Source organism: Myodes glareolus, chromosome 13 (genome assembly GCF_982192425.1).
Source record: "Myodes glareolus chromosome 13, mMyoGla1.1, whole genome shotgun sequence".
Taxonomy (NCBI): Eukaryota; Metazoa; Chordata; class Mammalia; order Rodentia; family Cricetidae; genus Myodes; species Myodes glareolus.
In genome coordinates, this window is record NC_142038.1 from 75,650,822 (window position 1) to 75,673,489 (window position 22,668).

General features: G+C 46.0%; 1 long non-coding RNA gene across 1 annotated transcript in view; it reads right to left on the minus strand.

Moving 5' to 3' along the window:
• Positions 1-6,412: 6,412 nt before the first annotated feature.
• The window catches only part of LOC148120062 (uncharacterized), a 565,006-nt gene continuing 548,750 nt past the window's right edge, over positions 6,413-22,668 (minus strand). The window contains exon 2 of the long non-coding RNA XR_015734747.1: positions 6,413-6,750. This is a non-coding gene — a long non-coding RNA (uncharacterized LOC148120062). The remainder of the gene's footprint in view (positions 6,751-22,668) is intronic.

Here is a 22,668-nt window from a genome sequence, read left to right on the forward strand (position 1 = left end):
GAAAACAGATCTGTGGTGCAGCTTTTTAGACAGTCACAGAGCAGTGTCTATAACTCACTGCACGCTTCAAAAAGACGTCTGTTTCCTCAGCAAGCCACACTTTGTGGGATTAGCAGAACTCATAAAACATTGCCCCTGTTCAGTCTTCTTCAGATAAACCTTTGAGAGCTTTAGAGTGTCCACTTACTAAGGAATTTCCACTGCCCCCTTTCCTCTTGGCAAACTGCATACGTGCGCGCATGCACACACACAATCTCACGGTATATATTTTAGAATATTCTGCAGTATGGGTACACCAGAACTTTATATTTATGCCCACAGACCAGATGGGAAACAGTTTTGTTAGGAGATTCATTGGTACAGGGTGCCCAGTCATGTTCAAGTGCAGTGTAGTAGGACAAACACAACTCTGACATCAGAGAACCGCTGTCTTCAAACTGCAGCGCTGCCATCAGTTGGTTATCCTGGCCTTAGATTTCTCATCTTTAAGGGATGAGAAGGGAGTTGAGCTCCCAGCTTTCCCTTGGCTCTCACTGGCTTAGATTTTCAGCAGGAAACCATAGAATGCAGTACCTCTCCTAACTTCCCGCAGGATCTGGAGCCACCCTTGAAGAGGAGTAGAGTACTCAGAGAGGAGCTAGAACTGTGTTTCTGAACATGGTGCATGAACCTTTATCCTTGTCATTGTGTGTGTAATGTATGTGTGTGAACATGTGAACTTATTTGTCTATGAGAACTAAACACAGAGAATACTCTTTAGAACTGAGAACACCTTTAGTACTCTTTTAAAAAAAGTATTTGCTGCCGGGCAGTGGTGGTGCATGCCTTTAATCCCAGCACTCGGGAGGCAGAGGCAGGCGACTCTCTGTGAGTTCGAGGCCAGCCTGGTCTACAAGAGCTAGTTCCAGGACAGGCACCAAAGGTACAGGGAAACCTTGTCTTGAAAAAAAACCAAACCAAACCAAACAAACAAACAAAAAACCATTTTGCTTTCAAACTTTTTATACCAATAACATCTATTTTTTAATAACATCCTAACACCAGTCCTGAACACATATGAAAGACAAGAGTAGAGTCCTGGCCAAGTGTCCCAGAGCCAAGTAATTTTTTCTCCTTTCCTCCCTCCCTCTCCCCCTCACCCTGTCAACCTCCAAACTAAAGATCTCCACAGAGCTCAGAGTTCACAGTGCCCAGCTGAATCATTTGCAAGAGAGATGGGGACGCTCCAGTCTAGACCCCCGTGTGAAAAAGCTACACACTTTAAACACTTAATGTTACAATTTTTTTTTTAAACATGAGCCCTTCTGATTGCTCGGAGCTTTACTAATGAATGACCGTCCTAGCAGTTGGTGTGCTGAGATTCAGGAAGCTACGAATACAGTGTCCTCTCCTCAGACTGACCATATAGGTCACTCTGTGAGGACAGACGTAGCCTTACTCCCTAGGTGCTTTGTAAGCTGAGCTATGGATTTAAAAAAAAAAATCTTGTTTAAGACTCATTTCACCTCACATCCATTAGGTTGGCTATTATCAAAAAGTCAAGAAATAACACATGTTGGTGAGGGTGTGAAACAGGGCAGCTGGACACAGTTTGTGAAAATGTGGATTTCTTAGTCACAGAGCACAGGACAGAAGTTCCTAAAGAAATTTAAAATGTAAATACCATGTGACCCCACAAGGCTTTTCTGGACATATACCCAAAGAAAATGAAGTCACCACCTTGCAGAGACACCTGTACTCTCAGGTTTGTGACATCTTTATCCACAGTAGCTGAGATATGGAAACAGCCTAAACGTCTACCAGTGAACAAACAAAGAAACTGATGGATTTATTCTCCTATCTTCTATCTATGTACTGTACTATTAACTCTCTCTCTCTTTCTCTGTCTCTCTCCCATCCTTTCTCTCTCACACACAACAAATACACATATACCACATATATAAAACAAATACACATATGCTACACACACACACACACACACACACACACACTCACACACTTCAGTCTTATCAAGGAGGGAGAGTTTACCATTTGTTGAAGCATTAAAAAAACCTGGAAACCTTGTTCTAACCAAAATAAACCAGAGATCTTCCCCTCAGCAGGATCACATCATGTCACTACTACAGGGGTTCTAAACAAAAACAAGTCAAATAAATACACAGATCTAGAAAATAAAGCTTTCTTTATAAAGGTTTCTAGGCGTGCCAGATGTGTGGAGGAAAGCGGGAGAGAACCAGAGGCTGCCGAGTGGCAGATATATAGGACGAACAACCAAAGGACGCTGTAAATCAGACTGTGTTTGGAATTCCTTCCAAATGAGATGTTTCTGGCATCTTTTGCTACAGAAACTCCAAAACACCAAAAGGTGAATCTGCGAGACGATGGTTGTGCTCCCCCGCTCCACTGCTCTCTTGTACTTTATTGCATCACATAATTGCTCACTAAAATTTAATTTTGAAAGATAAAGGAACAGTTTTGGGTTCCTCTGAGAAACAAATAAGGGTCTGGGGTTTGAGAAAATGGCTCAAGAGGAGGCAGTCTTGAGTTTTCCTGAATGTGATGCTGCCGTGTAGAGATTTTCTGGAAAACTCTTTACCAATACTCTTAATTGAATAGCTCCAGGGTCTGATGCTAGATTCCAAAAGATTTCCCGTTTTGTACTTCAACTCAATAATAGCCCAACAGTGTAAAAGTCAGTAGGAAATGGACCTTGAACAAGAGTGATAGGTATCTCCAGCCTGGCCAGGGCTGCCCAGGAAACTCATTTCCTAAGTCCTTGTGATGGGAGTCTGGAATCATTGAGTGTTAAGAAACAGCATCAGCCTCCAAGATTATCTAGCAGAGGAGAAGGAGAGGAACTCACCCTTCCCCCACCCCCGTCACCGAGCACCATTAGGTTTCCCTGGGCACCCTCCCTCCCTTTCCTTTCCTTGTCCCCAAGTTTACCAATCATCCCCCTCACACACAAATGACTCCCTCCTGGAGTCCCCTGGCTGTCTGGAAGCCTCACATCTTCATGGGTGGCCCTTGTTGCCTCTCCTCCTAATCGCCAGCCTTCTCCTCTCCTCCCTCCATTCCATCCCAATTGTAAGAGCAGAAGACAAGGTGGCACTGGGCAGTAGAAATAAAAGGAGCCAGTCTTTCTTTCTCTTGGCATCTCCTGATCGTGCCCAGTTAGTGACTTGGGGAGAGGATCCAAATATACCTGGCAGAAAAGAGCGTGTCCAAAGCAAGTTGGCCTTGAGTCAGAATTCAGCCTGGGTCAGTGTTTTCTCTCTGTTGAGAAATTGGGCCAAGTTTGGCCAAAAGCCCACTCAGAATCCAGTTCTGGAATATGTGTCCATTCCTCATCTCTGTCTCCTCTCCCTGGAGAGCTCAGGAGGCCAGAGGAGCTGTTCCCACACCGGGATCTCAGCAGGGCGGCTTGACAACACTTCCTCTCCAGGAACAGAACTAGAGTTGAGCTTTTCTTCAACAGAATCTACTAGAGATTTAGTACTAGAGAGTACTGCTCTTGTCACAGAAAAGTCAGTCACGGGAGTGTTTTCTTCAACAGAGCATGCTGACATATGTTGAAAACACAATTCAATTACAAATTCTTCAAAGACATTTCTGGGATTAATCGTCAAGATTATGCTCAGCTCTGAAATCAAAGGCTCATTATGTAAGCAAAGCCTTGGCTGGGTGGAGGTGAGGGCAGGGGAGATGATGCAGGTCTTGCCTAGTCACCTTTGCTCTTGTCCTGGCCTTCTAGCATGCCCTGTCTCCATCCTTCCCTGCTGTCCTTTGCTAAGGTGTGGCTATGAAATCTAACCATAACACTGGAATGTAGCGAGGTAGGCATTCATCACACATGATTAAAATAAGATAACTGGAATTACGCATTCAAATAAAAATGATCCTTTAAAATTGTTGGACTTAAATTTATTACAACAATACTGTTATTACTTAAAACCTCATTTTGGATTTTATCTCTTTGAATTACTTTAGAATTGCATCCAGACTCAGTTTATGAGCCAGACAAGAATTATAGACTCAAGAATAGGTCTCAAAATATAATCTGGTATATATGAAGAAACTTAGAGCCCACAGGGTTTATAAACAGATTTTCCCAACATCACAAATTTGTTATTTCAATCTCTTGTAAAATAACCCACCCTCAAATGATAACCCTGTTTGCCCATTACTCATTTGATTAATAGACTCAAATGTCTTTATTAAACTTGCAGAGATTACAGCATATGAGCAATCATTTATTAAACATTTCTATGTGCCAACACCTGTGAAAGTCACTTATCACAACAAAATCCACACATCAATGAATGTCCAAGGGGGAGGTCAATGAGGCTCCGAACCATACAGCTATAGTCAGAGGTGGTGTGGGAATGAAGGCCTCTGCTTTTAAAGCCTATGTGATGTTCATAACTCAGGGCACACTGAACAAAGCCACAGACTATAGGAGTTGACTGAAGATTGTTGTTATTGTGAGAACTGGGAGAGATTCCAACCTTCACCTATGCATTATAAATCACACTCACACACTTGATGCTGGTCTAGATGGAGCATTGAGAAGAATCTAATCCAAACCATTAGATTCTAAGTGACTCGAGTGGAGCCTAGAGAAGCTTCGCATCCTGTTCCCAAGTGCATTAGTAAGGAGCTGTGGACCAGGATGCAGTGAGGGTGTATAGTCCAAACCCAGAGCTTCCCCCTTGTACTAAATCGAAGATTCACAGCCATCTTCTCAGTTCCAGGACACCACCCAAACCAGGCATCATCCAGGCCCTTCTCAATAAGTTTTGTTAGATATTGGGAAGTCTCTCAAAGCAGCACACCCAAGCATGGCCTCAACTCTGAGGCCAATTGTCTTCCCATTGACATGCAGATCACAAGGCAACTCACTCTGAGCAGCTGTCACCCTGGAGTACTTTAACTGAAAGAAAAAATGACAGACATCATAACACAGAAGGCCCTGAGCCTCACATCTCTGGCCATGTTCTTTTATAAATGAGGGCCCAAGATAGGGAAAGATTTATGGCTTACCAAACTGAAGCGGTTAGCCTAGGGAACACCTAGGCAGTCACTGAAGAACAGTCAGCATGCCATGGTTCTGCGGTGTTACCAAGTTGTCTCTGGTACCTCATCTCTCTGAGGGGCCTTCATCTGCTGCAGATGGAACACCTCTTAGCCATTCTTAAACACAGATCTACTCGGAAGAGAAGATTTCCACATGGCAGAGCTCCTCGTCCGAGCGCACTTCCTCGGGAACACTAATGTGACTGCTGATGAAAGTCATATTTAGGGACAGGCACTGCTTGCCATCTTACTGGCTAGTTTAAATGTCAATTTCAAACAAGCTAGACTCATCAGAGAGAAACCTCAACTGAGAAAATGCCTCTATAAGATCTGGTTGTAAGGCATTTCCTTAATTAGTGTTTGATGGGTAACAGCCCAGCCCATTGTGAATGTTGACACCCCTGGCCTGGTGGTTCTGGGTTCTATAAGAAAACAGGCTGAACAAGCCATGAGAAACAAGCCAGTAAGCAGCGCCCCTCCATGGCCTCCGCATCAGCTCCTGCCTCCAGGTTCCTGTCCTGCTTGAGTCCCTGTCCTCTCTGCTTTTAATGATGAAATGTCATATGGAATGGTGAATGCAATTAACCCCTTCCTTCCCAAGTTGCTTTCGGTCATGGTGTTTCACCACAGCAATAGTAAACCCTAACTAAGACAAGTTGGCACCAGGAGCAGGGTGTTGCTGTGACAGACCTGACCATATTTTGGGGAAGACTGTGAAAGAACTCTGGATCGTGGTCTAGAAAAGCCATTGAGTGTTGAGAGCTCTGTGTGCTGTTCTTTGGGAGCTTGGAAGATGAGAATGTTGAGAGCAGTGCAGAGGATGGAGACCCGGCTTGTGAGGTTCCAGAGGGAAATGTAAAGACTCTATGAGGCATTTGTTATTTTGAATCAAGATTCTGTGGTTCTGGTTAGCCGGGGCTGAAGAATGAGCTGCGATTAGCACATTTCCAGAACTGCTAAACTGAAGCCTTACTGGGGTACTCGATGCTGTTTTGTTGGAGGTAAGAAATTGGGGGTGATTAAGAAGAGACCATCTGGAAGTGTTTCCTGAGAATCAGCATGCAGAGCTGTGTTCCAGAGGTGGTCAAGGATGTATCTCACATTGGCAACTGAACTTGGTAGTGTAAGTCACCCAGGTGGTGCTGGATTTGAAGGCTTGAAGGGGTCATGAACAGCAGCTGAGGCTTGGCGCTGTGAGAGGCCAGGTACAGCTTCAGTAGCAGTTGAAGGCCCAGGACTGAAGACATCATGCAGAGAAGTTGAGGCTTGTCACCATAAAGACAGCCTGCGGGGCGCCATCCTGTCCAGCAGGAATGAACCCCACCAAAAACGAGAATTCCTTCTCTGGTCACATCTTTATTTGGAGCATTCCCTTGAGGAAAATTGGGGGAAGGGACGATAGAGCAGGGACGAGAGAAAGCTTAGAGAGAGGAAGTAGGGTCCCGAGGCATCTGCTTTTAAACGGTGGAGCGGCTTGAACGCTGTCCTGATTGGTTAATGCCATTCTGCTGGTCTGAGCATGTGCAGGCAAGGGTGCAGGCAGGGTTGCTCAGCCCCACGTGGCTACCTCCAAACTGCAGGACCACCTGTGCCTCCAGGTGGCTCCCAACATCTCCCCCTAATTATTGTCTTTAAGAGCAATAAGGCAAAACTATTTTCCAATCTGGTCCCCACCTAGACGCAGCATGCCAAGGATATCTCTGCTCCCACCCATTCCTAAGGAAGGAAAAGGCAAAGTAGAGTAAGAGATAAGAGGTTGCACAGGGTGTTGCTCAAGTCGATGGTGTGAAACAGCTGCTCTTGGCACTGCCCAGAAGGTCATCTCTGCTGCCTCCGCACGAATCTTCCACAGCAGGACACTCAGCATCCACTGGGTCGTCTTCTTTATCTCTCTGGTCGGTCTCGCTGGCATCCAGATGTATGTCAGCATTCCTAGAAAAACATAAACAAAACTCTCCTCCCAAATAAACATTTAAGAGTACTAAAAACTCTCAGTGTAAAAATTCAGCACAATCAGTACTGGAAGTAGGCTGGTTTTGAACTTAGAGATCTGCAGGTCTCTGCTTCAAAAAGCAAATCTTGTTTGCCTGTACCAGCAAAATTTTGAATTAAAAATTAAGTGTAAAGAATGCAAGAGAAATCCTTTCTCTGGGGGAAGCTGTCACTGGTAGTGTATTTCCCCCTCTTATGTCTAAAAACCAAAGCAGTTGTCACTGGGAATTGAACTCAGGACCTTTGGAAGAGCAGGCAATGCCCTTAACCGCTGAGCCATCTCTCCAGCTCCCCTATTTAGATGGAAAAACCTCTAGGTAGCATTGTTTATCTCACCAGGTGCCTCAGGCAAAAGGTCCGCCTTTCTTTGTTACCTAGGATACGGTAACCAGGTAAACATGCCTTTATTATGATAATCACGACCAGTTCTTTAAGGGAGAATGGGCGTTGCATCGATCTGGCTACTTCCTGCTGACGAAGGGACGTTGTTTAGGGGATAAATGTTTTTATCTGACTGAATTTTTGGCGACAAATGTTTTTATCTGACTAAATTCTTGGCGACCTTGACTGAGGGCGGCAGCAGCGGAGGCGGCGGCTGCCACAGCTCCGCCTCTGAAGCCCATTATGGCGCGCTCCGCATGGCCCGAAGGCATGGCTCCGCCCCGGGCCGTGGGCGGGCTCGCCGGTTATCCCGTAACTGCGAACTGTACCTCAGCCTCACCTCAGGCATTGAATTCGCACCGCCAAGCTCCGGCGAGGGGGGGCATCCGCCCACCCGTGGGGGGGCTTCTCCTGCCCGGTCCGCCTGCGCGCAGAGCCCCGTTCTCTGGGAACTCACCTCCCCGCTCGCCCATGTTGCTATGGAAACACAGTTTTTCCGCAGAGCCGATTCAGCTCCTCTCTGCTTTCTATGGAGCCGCTGCTCACCACACAGCTTCCGCCTCAGTCAGGCGAGTCCGCTCAGGTGCTGAAAAAGTCCTCCAAAAACCATAGCCCCGCCAGAAGGCCGGGACATATAGCCTCTGATGTCACACGGACTTTAGCCTGCCCGCGACCTGGCTATTCGCAGGCCTCTGAGGACTCCAGCAAATTTCCCGCCAGCAACTGGTTGCGTCTCCCTCCTGAGTAGCTGGGATCACAGGTGTGCACCACCGTGCCTGGCCCACTTCCGTGTTTCTAATCAGGCATTACCGCTCAAAGGCGGGCCGGCTGCCGCCAGCACTCTCAGCACGATCAAGCAGCTTGTCTTTCTCAGTCAAAAATTAAAGTTTTTGTACGTGAGAGCCAGAGACTGAGCTCTCTTAACAAAATTAGGCGAAAATCACCTCCAAAAGCTCTGTGGCTCTTTAAGAACAGGGAAGGCAGTGATCAAGTTTGCCTCCCTACGAGACTGTTGCCTCCAGTCTCTATCAGCGAGTACGCAGGTGGACGGAGAGGGAGCGGAAGCCGCGGTCTCCCGTACCCCATCGTCCTCAAAGTCCCGCCTTAGTTACCTCGCCTTTTTGCTGCTGTTTACATTCCTCCTGCACTGAACTTAAGGGATTTTTCTTCCCCGTTGCTTTCTGTACCTTCTTTCAGATACCTTAACTTTGATTTTTTTTTGTATTTTCTTTTCTATTTAGGCCTATCCTTTGAAATTCCTTTTTACATTTCTTTTCCTCCCCTTTCTGGGGATTTCAACCGACGTCACTCACCGCTCCATGTTCTCAGAGTTCTGAAATTCAAGGCTCTCTGTGCTGGTGTCTGATCTTGGGCTTTCTCTCCCGGGCTTTCTCAGGGTCCCCCGGCGTAGTTGTCAGGGTCCCTCAGCGTCCGGGGTTTCGAGCACCAGTTGCGGGGCGCCATCCTGTCCAGCAGGAATGAACCCCACCAAAAACGAGAATTCCTTCTCTGGTCACATCTTTATTTGGAGCATTCCCTTGAGGAAAATTGGGGGAAGGGACGATAGAGCAGGGACGAGAGAAAGCTTAGAGAGAGGAAGTAGGGTCCCGAGGCATCTGCTTTTAAACGGTGGAGCGGCTTGAACGCTGTCCTGATTGGTTAATGCCATTCTGCTGGTCTGAGCATGTGCAGGCAAGGGTGCAGGCAGGGTTGCTCAGCCCCACGTGGCTACCTCCAAACTGCAGGACCACCTGTGCCTCCAGGTGGCTCCCAACAACAGCCTAGGTGAAAGGGAAGTCCAGTTGCAGCAAGGGACCCCAGCAGTTTTGGAGATGCTACTACCATGGGATGACCACCGTGGACAGAAGCGGCTGTGGAGTGGAGCCAACCAAGAGGCTAGAAGACAAGGTGTGGGTGCCGTAGAACGTGGAGCCGAAGAAGTCGCCCTTTGGAGGCGCCCAGAAGGCTGTGAGTGGATCCCAGACACTGGACACCGAGTTTTTGTAGTAGCAGCTGGAGTTGCTTTTGCTTTGTTCAGACTGTGACTGTGCCCTGGTTCTTCCCCCTTGAAGCAAGAAAATGTTTAACTTAATTTTGATTTTTGCTGGAGCCCACAGCCGAAGAACTTGGAACTTTTAAAAGAGAGTTTGGATTTTTAAAGAGACTGAACTTTGAATGTGTTTGAATTTGTAAGGACTGTGGGATGCTCAATGTTATTTATGTTTAAATTATGATATTGATATTAATGTTCCATTTTGAGGACAAATGAGAAACAAAAGGTTCTAATTGAAAAGTGATGTGCTTGTGGTCAAACTGATGAGGGGTCATTATACTGGCTAGTTCTATGTCAATTTGATACAAGCCAGAGCCTCAGTTGAGAAAATGCCTTCATAAGATCCAGTCCGCCTTAAGGCATTTTCTTAATTAGTGATCTATGGGAGAAGACCCAGCCCATTGTGCATGATGCCACCTCTGGGCTGGTGGTCCTGGGTTCTATAAGAAAACAGGCTGAGCAAGCCTTGGGGAACAAGCCAGTAAGCAGCACTCCTCCATGGTCTCTGCATCAGCTCCTGCCTTCAGGTTCCTGCCCTGTGTGTGTTCCTGTCCTGACTTCTTCTAGTGATGAACAACAAGGCTAAAGTGTAAGCCAAATAAATCCTTTCCTCCCCAACTTTCTTTTGGTCATGGTGTTTCAGCACAGCAGCAGAAACCCTGGCCAAGACAGCAATATAACTCATACCAAATAGGAACTGAATTTTGATGAGGAGAGATGCTATATTTTAAATGCCAAAGTTTGCTGTAGAACTTTTTTCTTAAAGCTTAAATCAATAATATTATTAAATAATAACATTAAAGGTTTTTTGCTATTCTATTGACAACAGTTAGGAAATGGAATAAATTCTGTATAAGCTTGTATGTATTTTTTCTTACTAATTACGTTTTGTGTGTGTTTTTAAAGTGTTTACAATGTACACACATTAGTTTTATTGTTTAAATAAGGAAAATGATCTCTCAGAAGGCAACTCTAGAACCTTCTAACATAATAGGGAGAATGAGTATCTCCAAACTTGCCATGCTACTCCTAAGCGACCGAGTGATTGCCTGTTTCCTGTGGAATAGGACGCAGACTCGGTGCATCAGGGGCAGCCTTGCTAAGCTTGTCTGCGCCATTGCTTGCTTCCTGATTTTGGTTCCCTGTGGCTCCATCACGCTTGAAGCCTTTCTTGGCGCTGTGTTTTTCCTTCAGCGCCCTCCTCTGCCTGGACCCCTTTGATCACCTGTAGTGAGTGTGTTGCATAGAGTTCAGTGTCTGCGTCTCCTCACTGTACATCCACCTCGGGTTTCAGTTCTGTTCCCTGTTGTTTCAGTGAGCCATGCTGTTAGGCATCCTTGTTTACCATGGCATGAGTGTTGTTGGACACCATGGGGCTTTGCGCGTCCTTTCCCCCTCAGCAGATTGTGAAAGGATCAGGACCTGTCCTCCCAGGTTCCTCCCAAGAAGCCATTGCTGTGCCTTGTGAGGACGGACATCTGACTAAAGATGGCAGTCCTTTGTGGTGAGATGCAGCACAATCATGCCGAGTCTCCTGGTCCTGCTGCTGCCTCCCAAGATCATCAATTCCAGGTGGAAACTTTAAGCCCAGTTCCTTCATTTGACTGCTGCCCGCTGTCTGTCACTTTCTTGGAGGCTCTGAGCTAGAGACTGTCAACTCTGTCATTCAATCACAGAACTATGTGTGTAATTCTAAAGGACACTATATTGGGAACTTCTTTTTGGCATGTATAATTTACGTGTACATGTGTGATATATGATATATGTGTGTAGGCTTGTGCATGGCATAGCACACATGTGACAATCAGAGGACAATTTGGAGTGCCACGCTTTTCTTTCCACCTTGTTGCGGATGGGTTTCTGTTGCTTCCCACTGCACTGCTGATGCTCAAGGGCTGGTCCTCAGTCTTCTGAAGGTTCAGTCGCCTCTGATTCCCATCTCCTTGCAGGAGCAATAGAATTGTAGAGTACACGACTACATCTGGATTTGAACTCGGATCTTCATGCTTGTACAGCATACACTGCACCCCACTGACCATCTCCCCAGCCCACTATCAGGTTTTAATTTCCTTTCAATATTAATTCAAATATATACTCTGACTAGCATCAACTCTGTTATGATAGGGGCAGCAATTTCCCTTTCTAAGATTTTCCTCTGATGGCAAAGACTGGTTTGTATTCTGTCAGAGGCCATGGAAATATACAACATATGGCAATTAATAATTCAGATGCCAACCCACCAGAGGAACGGCTCCGAGAGGTTGGTCCTGTCTGGGCAAGGCCTGCAGGACCGTCGACTCAGGGATCTGCTGCTCACTGTTGTTAAGGCAGCTTGGTGTCTCCCCAGTACCTGCACTGTAGTGTGTAATCTCATGTGATATGTATATGTAATCTCATGGTTACATCTCAATTTTATGAGCACATGTATGTGTGGGTGGTCATGAAAATAATTCCATTTATCTATATAGTTTTGGTATATAGAAAATATGCTAAGACATGCTTCATAACTAGATCTTTTTGTCCCCCGTGAACTGTAGACACGTAAAAGCCTGCTTTGTTCCTTTTTGCCCAGACTTACTCTACATAATTAGCTCACTTTCACCTCAGAGCAAGTTCAAACTAGACTGAAGTCTTTTTGTAAATGGATCATAAGTTTAAACTTTACAGCTATGCCCAGGATCAGTGTCATAGGTGTCTGACCAGGTTGCTACTCAAAGCATCCTAGGAAAAACATGCCTGTTCTTTGCTTGCCACGTCTGTTAAAAAAAAAAAAAGACTTATGCTTTAAAGCTTGTCTTACTGGGCACTGTGCCTCCACGGTACCTCATGGTTTTACTCTTGTAACCTTGGACCTTTATGTTGCTATGGCAATGGCTCAGTTCCTAATTGCTTACCCTAGGAATGAGAGGTAACTCCTGTAATGTTTTTATGGCTGCAAGGCTCCTGTAGGAAGAAGAGCTTTAAGGTGAGAGAAGAAAATAGGAGAAGTTAGAAGAAGGCCAGGAGAATTAGATGGAAGCAGAACAATGAAGAGACCGATTCAGAAAAACATAGAGTGAGAGATTCATTCACAAAATCCCAAGTCCTTCCCTGGCTGTTGTGTCCCTTCTGAACCCTGAGAGAGCCTTGGGACTGGACCCCAAAGGCTCTCATTACCATTCCCTCTTATGCCTCAGCCCAAAGCTAGACTACATTACCCAGTCTTCCTTGCAGTTATCTGGGGTCATATGACTGCAGTCTGGACAAGGATATAGGAGTGGCAGTGTGAATATACTTCCTGTCCAACTCATGAAAAACTCCCATAAATGACTGATCCTTCTCTGTCCCTTTGTTTTCTGGTGAGATGTTGACATTGGGGTGGCTTGGAAAGAAGAATATGAAATAGACTCCTTTAGCCCAGGTTCCTGGGTGTCTGTGTGGAACATAATAGTCTCGTTTCATAACTGGTGGGTGAGTGGTGTGATATCTTAGAAACTTTAGATTCTTTATTAACATTTATAATGATCTTAAATGTTGCTCCAGACACACGCTGGCCATGTTTGAGCAGTACGCGACACACAGTGTGAATGTTAGTGACCCTAATACCATCTAGAATCATGGCTCCTCCAAGAAAGAGCAGGGAGTCTTCTCATTAACACATTTTATATGAAGGCAGGAGGTAACGCCATTGTTATTTACTAGGTACACATTTACTCAAAGAGGCAAGGGTTGCCTTTTCTCATTCTAAGCAGCACATTGCTGTTTTGTAAAAGATTCAATGGTAAATACTTTAGGCTTTGTAATGCACTTACAGCCTTTGTTGCCTGTTCTTCATTTGATTAGTATTGCTTTTAAATAGTTCTTTACATATATAAGAATCACTCATAGCTCATATATCTTTAAAAATATATTACAGGCTATATTTGACCAAGAGCAATGCTTTATAAGTTATAGGTTTTAGGCAAGACTAGGCCCACAGGGCCCCTAACCTAAGAGGGCAAGCAAGCTCCCAGTTCAGTGCTCCCCTCCCCATGTGTCTAGCACAGCTCCAAGGATAGACCTGACTGGAACAGCAAGGGAATGGAGAAAAGGCAGGTAGAAAGACATATTAACAGAAACCTAGGCTCTGTATGCTGTGAATATGTTTTATTACCATTGTTTAACAAAGAATCTGCTTTGAATCTATGGCAGTGCAAATTAAAGCAAGGCAGGAATTCCAAGCAGAGACAGAGAAGAAAAGAATGCAGAGTTAGAGAAATGCCATGTAGTCGCCCAAGGAGACATGCCAGAACCTTACCAGAAAACCATGAGCATCATGATAATACATAGAAAACTAGTAATGGGTTGATTTAAGATGTAAGAGTTAGTTAATAAGAAACCTAAGCTAATAGGCCAAGCAGTGTTGCAATTAATATAGTTTCTGTGTGATTATTTTGGGACTGGGTAGCCAGGAAGCAAGCAAGAGGTCTCTGACAACACTCTGCTAGAGAAACCACAAGACCCCAGAGGCCCCAAGTGTATGTCTATTTAACAGAGAGATGGTGTTATCACATCCAGCTGAATAAGAAGATGGGGCTTGAGGTATACAGCTGGATTGAGGAGACATTGCTAGCAGTCTCTGTGGGGGAGTAGTCTTCAGGCCATGAACTGTGGGGAGAGAGCCACAGTGGACAGTTTCTGCACACACTCTCAATATCCACACATGGATCAGGAGGGAGGGCTTTGCCGTTTCCCTCTGAGTCTGAAGGTGGAGTTCCTTTGCACAGCACACATTTACTCAGCACCTCACACTCAGGTCTTTTCCGTGCCTCACAGCTCCCAGCAACCTTCAGTCATCTTGTAAAACAACAAGCTGTGAAATATGCTGCAAATGGGGTTTCTGGTGTCTGTCTCCCCCACCGTCCCAGCACCTCCTTAAGGTCACAGAGACACTGGAGAACTTCCTTGATGTGTTCTGGTGAATAACTAAGCCTCACACCTTTGCGTTCTGAAGTTAATTCCGGGGTCTCAGAATGTGGGCGTGACAAAGGAAACATGAAGCATCTGCTAAGCTGCTCCCTCCAGTCAGTTCCTCTGAGGAGAGAGGTCCTGGGTGTGGGCATGGAGGACTATTGCTCTTTAACTCTTAAATATCCCGTGGTGGGCATATATTGAAGGCATGGACCCCAGCCTTTAACTCTGTTGGGAGGTAGTGAAATCTTTAACAGGATGGACCTAGTGCAAGGAAACACAGTTATTGGGATATACTTGAAGGGTTAGTGAGACCCTGATCCCTCTTTATTTCCTTTGTCCCTGGGTATAACTTGATCTTCTGCCTTCAAGTTCTGCCTTACCAGTCCTTAATCATTAGGCCAAGTGTCCATGGACTGTGAGCCAGAATAGTGCCTTTCTCCATCGGATTTATCTCAGAGTTGATCTTACACACTATAGGACATGTGGTAATATCAGGAGATTTTTCACTGTGTCTAGAAGGGGTATCTCTGTCATCTAGTGAGGAGAGGGGGAGTGTGCTAAATAGGACAGTTCCCAGACAAAGAGTAGACCCCTGGAAAATTCCTGTGGAGGAATCATTCCCTTCATTGCAATGTATAGGCCCCAGGGAGCATGGTCACATGCTCTGGAGGAAAGATGGTCATCCTGGTGTCATGAAATCACCCATATGATATTGCTGTGGAAAACCATCTGTGGGATGAAAACTAATAGACAGGAAAAGGGGAATATAAATAGTGGCTATGTTTTGTTCTTTTAAATTTATTTATATTTTATTTTATTGAGACAGGATCTCATATAGCTAAGACTGGAATAAAACCCACCATGTAGCCAAAGATGACCTTAAACTCACAATCTTTTCCTCCACTACCCAAGCGCTGAGCTAACAGGCGCACACATGATCATGCTTGGCTACATGGTGTTGGTGCTCAAACACGAGGCTGCATGACATTAGGCAAGCACTTCACCAATGGAGCTGCACCCCAAGTCTTCATGTTCCTTCACTTCTTATTTGAAGCACTGTGAGAAGTTTTCTCTCCACTTTTCTCATGGTAAGAATGGAAATGTGTGTTTGATGAACTACATCTTTGTGGTAGAACCTGCTAACCAGGAGTGGTCTAGCATGAGTAGCTAAGTTTCCTCCTCCGTGGCCATTCTTTTTCCCCTGGGGAGAGGCTTTGTCCCCTTAGGAAGAACCTTGATGCTGTGAAGTCATTGCAGAACCAGTGTTCTCAATGACTCAATCAACAGTCCAATGGACCATCTCTTGGTGATGCTAAATCTTAAAATATAAGGAAAGCAAAGGTGAGTGTGGCCTTTTACATCCATTCCCTAGCGGCCAATCAGGCATCTGTCACTGTCAAACAGACACATGGGTAAGCAGAGATTCAAGCAAACCCTTGGAAGAATGTCTTGATTGGTACAATTCAGGGTTGTGAGTGCTGGGGTGCCCTGTGCACACTGCTGGAGACACAGAATGGGCACATTGATGATGCTGCAGGGCAGAGAGCGTGAGGAGGGGGTGTGGCCATGACATCTGAGCTTCCTAGCCCCCACTGCCCTCAGAGACTTCTCCATATGGATTCTACTTACCAGGCAAATTTGCACACATTGCTAACTTCTCTCAAAGGAGTTTCTCATTACAATGAAGGAAAGAAGAAATGAAGGGAGGAGGAAAGAAGGAGGAAAACCTATGGCAGACTCTCCCATATTTCTTCCTATGCATCCTTGGTTGCCATGATCAGCTTGCACAGAGGAGGTCCTCATTGAAAGCATGGGCAGTTCCACCTTGGAACCTTTCATGGCTTAGGGAATCTAGGGGGCAAGGGTAGCAGTATCAAGGTAGAAGCAGCTGAAGTAACTTAGTAATGGCAAAGAGGAGTTGACAGATTGGTACCCAGCCTCCCTGTTCTTAGTAAGGAGAGCCCTCGGGACCAGCCTTCTAACTCACTGTACACTGACTTTCTACAGCTTCCTGCTGGCACACCCTGCATCGACGCCCATCTTTACTACTTTTATTCAAATTTCAGTCTCAGGGTCAGCTTTGGAAAAACCCATTGAGGACAAAACAAGTGTCCAGTTACACACTCTGTATCCCTGGCTTTGATACAGGGACAATTATCCTATTATCATAACAAACCCACGTTGACTGTTCAAAAACAACATATAGTTTTAGACAGAGTAGGGGGCTCCTTGACTCACGTATAGGGAGGCTCCATAGGAGACAGTGAATCTAGTGTGTAGATAGTGAGAGTGTGTGTAGGTGGAGAGAGCTGGTCCCACTGTTCGACTGGGCACAACCAGGCCGAAGTCTACACCTCCAATCACACTATTCACCCTCACAGCATTTAATTCAGACATGACTGCCAAGTAATTGACACTTCCTCATATCCCCATTGGCAGTCCACTGTTTGTGCCTGTGAGTGGTGGGAGACATATTGATGACAAAAATTGGCCTTTATTTAAGCTGTTATTAAAATTAGTTTAACCTTTCCTAGTTAGAGATGTAGTGTGTGGAGTCCCAACAAATGGGGATAGACAGTTCAGTTCACCATTAAAACATCACATGGTAAAATGTTAAAGCAGAGGTCCCACCCTGAGAGACTTAGGGATTGACGGAACCCTTCTCATCTCCACCCGCTCTGTCACTGCTGGTGGGCAGAGGGAAACCATTTTCTGCCACCTGGTTTTTGCAACCGTCAGGCAGTACGCTCCTGGGGACATGGGTCTTATCTCACACTGTTAGGCATGAGCACAAGGCTATGCCCACTCAACGGGGCCTATTAGCACTGAATGCAACCATAAAAATAGCCTGAATGTGGAGATTTGATAACGTCAGCTCCAACCTTAGTCACCATGTCTGAAGGGCCCCGGGCTCCCTGGCTGAGTCCTGATGTCCTACAAACTGGGAAATAGGCTGATAAGTCCACAGGACTGCTGTGAAAATCACACAGTAGTTCCCAGGATCCAGAGGAAAACAGCAGTGATATCATAGCGTTTTTTGTTTTCTCCCTTGGTGTTTGATTTTGGCACTGAGCTCTTTTAAATGAGAGCCATGCCAAACATCTTGTGTGAACCCTTCTGCTCAGCAAGCATGCAAGCAGCCTTTGTTGCATGCCAGAAGTCTGAGCAGACACTGGGCAAGGCATTGTGGCCTTCCCTGGCTCTGCAAGCAGGGGCCAACTCAGAACACCAGTCTTAGTCCCCAGCCTGGTGTCATGGTTCCAGAGCCTGAGTGGCTCTGGACTTGCAGGTCAGGCATCTGACTGTCTCATAGATTGGGATCTGGAATGAATTCTCCTAGAACTAGCTATGAAATCACTAGAGTCCAAGAGGAGAAAGTTCATGGAGCTGAGAGGGTTTGCAGGGAAAGGCATGGTTGTTGTGTGATCATGGGTGTGGGTGTTGGCAGAGTGTCACTGGGTTGTGGGTAGCCAAATTCTGTGCACAGATGCAAATGTAGCAGCAGAATTTAGGCATCCCTTCTAGGTGAGTAAACCCTTTATTCATTCTGCAAGGAGCAGGAGAGGGTGTCTGCTGTACAACCTCCCTGAGAGAGCAAACAGGCCCAGGGTGCTGCTCAGAACTGGAGTTCTGTGCGGGGCCGGCACCGAGGGACTATTCCTGGCCAGAAAAGCATTCTCTAGGCCCAACCCTTCCTAGTTCCCAGCCAGCTGGGGGGCTGCAGCCCTCAGCGCCAACTTGTCAGTCTCCAACTGCAGGGAAATCGTCCTTCCTAATTCCCAGAGCAAGTTACTCCTCAGAAAGAGCGAAATCTTGGGAGGAAATCACATCACCCGAGGGGAGAGCCAGTTCTGCTGACTATTTTTCAGGGCTGCCTTTGGAGCCAATGATCTGTCATTCCTTGAGTAAACAAGCACCTTATCATATCACAAACATTTATTTAACCCTTTTCTCCTGCACTTTTACCAGCAGGGAGAGAGAAAGCGCTTAGCAAGACAGCCAGCGCCCTGTGGCAGAAATGCCGAATTCCCGAACCTTACACCCAATCCATAAAATGTCAGCAAGCTCTTCCCTGCATTTCCTTAAAGCACCGGGGCAGCTCATCCAGACTCCCTCCAGCCCCCATGCTTGCACTCCACCCCACCCCCATTAGTACCCTCCTCCTTCAATGGACAGCCCCTTAATTCCCCTCAAATGGAGTCTGTACTAATGTGTTAGGTTCTTTGGGGCTGAGGAGGGAAATGGAAGGGGGTGGGGCAGGCCAGTCAGTGTTTACATTTCTCCTTTAATGACAATCCACTTGACAGAGCTGGTGAGCCTCAACATTTTTTGAATGTGTGTGTGATGTGTTTCGAAGGCATATTCTTTGACTCTTACATCACCGTGGACAAAGTATGTAAATTCCTCCAAGCTCCCACATTCTCCAGTTTTCTTTCTGTGGGTAGACTTTGTTTTTCTTTCTCCATGTTGCTCCCACACAATGGGGCCAAAATCTTGCTCAGGACAAGGAAACATATAAATAGAACACGCATGCGGTATGCAAGGGAATTGGTATAGATCGGCAAGAGACTGTTTGGATGGACATCTGAGGGCTGCTGGGGAAACTGGAGGTCTTGGCCTGAAGGGTTCAGTATCTTCAGGTTCCCAAGGTTACGTTGGAAAGGTCAAAACAATTCTTATTCTTGGGGATGTACTAGTGAACTCTGGAAGGGAATACAAATTTAAAATGAGAATTTGGATGATCCATGAGAGGATGTGCATTTGGATGTAGGCTGTTTATAAGTCTAGTTAAGAGATTAGGTGTAGGATGCTGGTGTCTACAAGCCTGGTTAAGAGATTAGGTGTGGGATGCTGGTGTTACAAGCCTGGTTAAGAGATTAGGTGTGGGATGCTGGTGTCTACAAGCCTAGTTAAGAGATTAGGTGTGGGATGCTGGTGTCTACAAGCCTGGTTAAGAGACTGAATGTGCTGCATGCAGATGGTTGCATGAGTTTTCCTTTGCAGGCTTCTTTAGCATCTTACTTTGCGCTACTTACATGCTAATGATTTTGTAGCCGCTGCATCTCTCCTGAAACTTCCTTTCCTCCACTGTGTTCTCTTGCATGATTACGTTCGAGTGGTGCCCTGTCAATCATCCTCCAACTCTACCCTCTCCTCTCATAACTACACACCAGAGCTCTTGCCAAAAAAAAACTTTTATCAGTGGAAGTTTGAGCACTCTAATGCCTGTGGACCCTAATGGTTATTTTCGTTTCCAAGTTTGGACATAGATCACTTGTTCTGTCTCCTGCTGGGTTCTATCAAGGGGCTTTAACATGTAAATCTCTGATAAGAGAGCTGGTTAATTTGTGTAGGTTGCCATCTGAACTACTGCTGAGATTACCTGGGATATCTCCTCCTTCTCCTTATTCTTTACTCTTTGTCCAGTCTCCACCAAATTGTCATCCTGGTGTTATAAAGCACGCCCTTATTCATTATAGAGATTGAATATGGTCTTATTTTACAACTATTGTTTGCTTTTTGTTTTTGTTAAACATCAGTGACATTTGTGTGGGAGCTCTATTGGTTTGGATGTGTTTGGCAGCTTAGACTCAAAATGAGCACACTTCCAGCAATCACACTGCTTTATTTTTTTAATCTTTAAATACAAGATGATCAATTATTGACTTGGCTTTTCCATCTGATGAAACTTTGTGATCTCAAACTGAACTCCTAAAAGCTGCTTGTGCGGTTTCCTCAACCTGTCCTGGATGTCACTACGTATGTTTTAGCCCCTGAGAGCTCAAGCCAGGTTCATTCTATATCTGAACTCACAGACCGGGCCAGGTCTGCAAATAAGTCTGTCACCAGCCACCTCCTCTGGAATCCCAGCCAGCAATAAACCCAGCCCAATCACAGTCAGGAGCTGCCCACAGACTTGTGACCTCAGGTCCTGGTTCTGAAAAGTTCTTCAATGACTCAAAGTCAAAGTCTGGGATACTAGCAAGAAACAGAAATATTGTCATCTGCTCCAGGACTTGAACCAGACAGAGACCTGCTTTCTTATTTGGTGTCTCTCAGAGTGTAGGGCTATGAGACCCCAGATATGGCTGTCCTCCCTGCCCTTAATTGTCCCCTTACCCTGATATTCTGATAACTGCCCCTGACCTCTCTGAAGCCTTTCATTTCAGACTTTTTGAAACAAGGTAATGTGAAGCAAAATCCACACTGGCTTGGAGAATGCCCATTTTGTATCCATTGCTGTTCTTTCATGCTCCCTCCTCCCCTCCCCTCCCCTTCCCCCACAGTGAACTTTAAATCCTTTCATCCATGGGGACTGGAGACAAAGTATCTGTTTTTCTTTCCCAGCCAACCCACTTGCCAGTCTGGCTTTTCTCCTCTCTGTTTGGATGCTCTTCTTCATGGCTCCTTGCCAGTGGACAGATGTCAATGATTGTCTGATTGCTAAGGGAAAACGAGACACATGAGAGCACACACATCACCTTCTACTTAATGACTCTAGCATTGTCTGCACAAGGTCAAGCCTGTGGTCCTGACTGCAGGACAGCCATGCTGTTGCCCAGGTCTGAGACCTCCCTCTAAGCTGTACTAGAAACAAAGTTAAGTGCCTTGGTACCCTGGAGGCTGTGCTGGGCAGCCCTCAGGGACAAGTTTTGTCCTTACCACCTCCACCCAAGTTCACTCTCTATCCCAAACCATCCTCCCCAGCCCAGTGGCAGTAATCTTATGTTAGATCTTCTTGGCCCAAAGCCAAACAGCCCCAGCCTAGTAATTACTAAGTAACACTAGTAACTTGGCCCGAGAGAGCACTGGACAGGAGTCATGCTGCCTCCTCCCTCCCAGCCTGCTTCCTGGTTGCCTGGACCCAGGACGATTTCTGCTTGCTGCTCAGTCGCCTTCTTGCAAGCTGAGAGGACTGAACAACAGACATTCCTTCCATTTTTCCTTAAGCAAATACTTTTGTATGCCAGACATTGAGAATGGAGCTGAAACAGGATAAACAGGCCTTTGTCCCCATGGAGTAGAAGGGACAGTGGAAGGAAGATGGAAAAATTAACTGAAACTCAAGCATCTCTAATCCCAGCATCTGCACACGTGTCACTGACAGTAGCCTAATGTGCTGTCCTGCTTTCTTGGGGACCAAAGTCTTTAAAGATCACACTGCTGGGAGGCCCCTGTGACACTGATCTCTCTCTGTCACTCCTCAAGCGCCTGCCGCCTTCATCCACTTGCGGCTTTAGCTGGGGAATTTGTGGGGATGGTGGCCAAGTGTGACGCGACCTGGCGTCCTGCTCCGCCCTTCAGTGGAACGGTTATTTTTAGGTTTTCCTTCTCTTCACAACCATCTCTGTCCCTCCCTCCATGACTCACAGCTGTGGAAAGCACCACATCCACGTGACCCCTTGAACATGGGACTGGCTTGTTTTGACAGCTACAGTGCACATTCCACAGCTACCTGCAGCACCTGGGTGACTCTGGTGTGGGAACAAGGCTACAACACGGCTTCCCTGAGGAAGCTGTGGCAATGCAGTCCCCAGTTGTGGAGCCTCCATCATAGAACTAGGTGTTTAGTCTCCTACTTCTTCCCTCTATACACATATCACAGACTTGACTCAAGTCTCAGGCAGTCAAGGGTTTGGGGCCCTGTTTCTCGGGTACCAGGTACCGAAGTCACATTCTAAACAGTCACACCTTGCTTGCTCATTTGTAGAGGATGTTGAGTTCTCCAAAAAATTCAGAATAAAAATGAAGTATTTCTAGACTGCTTATGAATTATCTACTTCTATCAGTATTGACTTTTTTTCCTTTAGTCATAGGAGGTAGTTTTCAGTCAACATTTAACATTTTAGGTGACATGACATGACGGACAAAATTCACTGCCGCGTGGATCTGGGTCAACGTTTCCTCATGTGACACCAGAAAGCACACAGATTTAGTGTGACAATTCCCTTTTGTGATAAGCAGGCTACATTCCCACCGTGAGCCGCCCCGAGATCCTCCCTCCCTTTCAGACCCTCAGTTCTTAGGATCCATTAGTTTGCTCTATTTCTGCTCCCTATCTTCATTTTCTATATCATGTGCAAGACGTTTCCCTCACCAGGCCAGCTCATCTGCTCTGGGCTCACAGTCCTTTCTCCTGGAGCCTGTCTCAGGCGGCTGGAGCAGGCGTCTGTCCCTGTGCCCTTCGGTGTGCAGGCTTGTTCCTTTCTCGCGCGTGCGCACAACAGCAGATT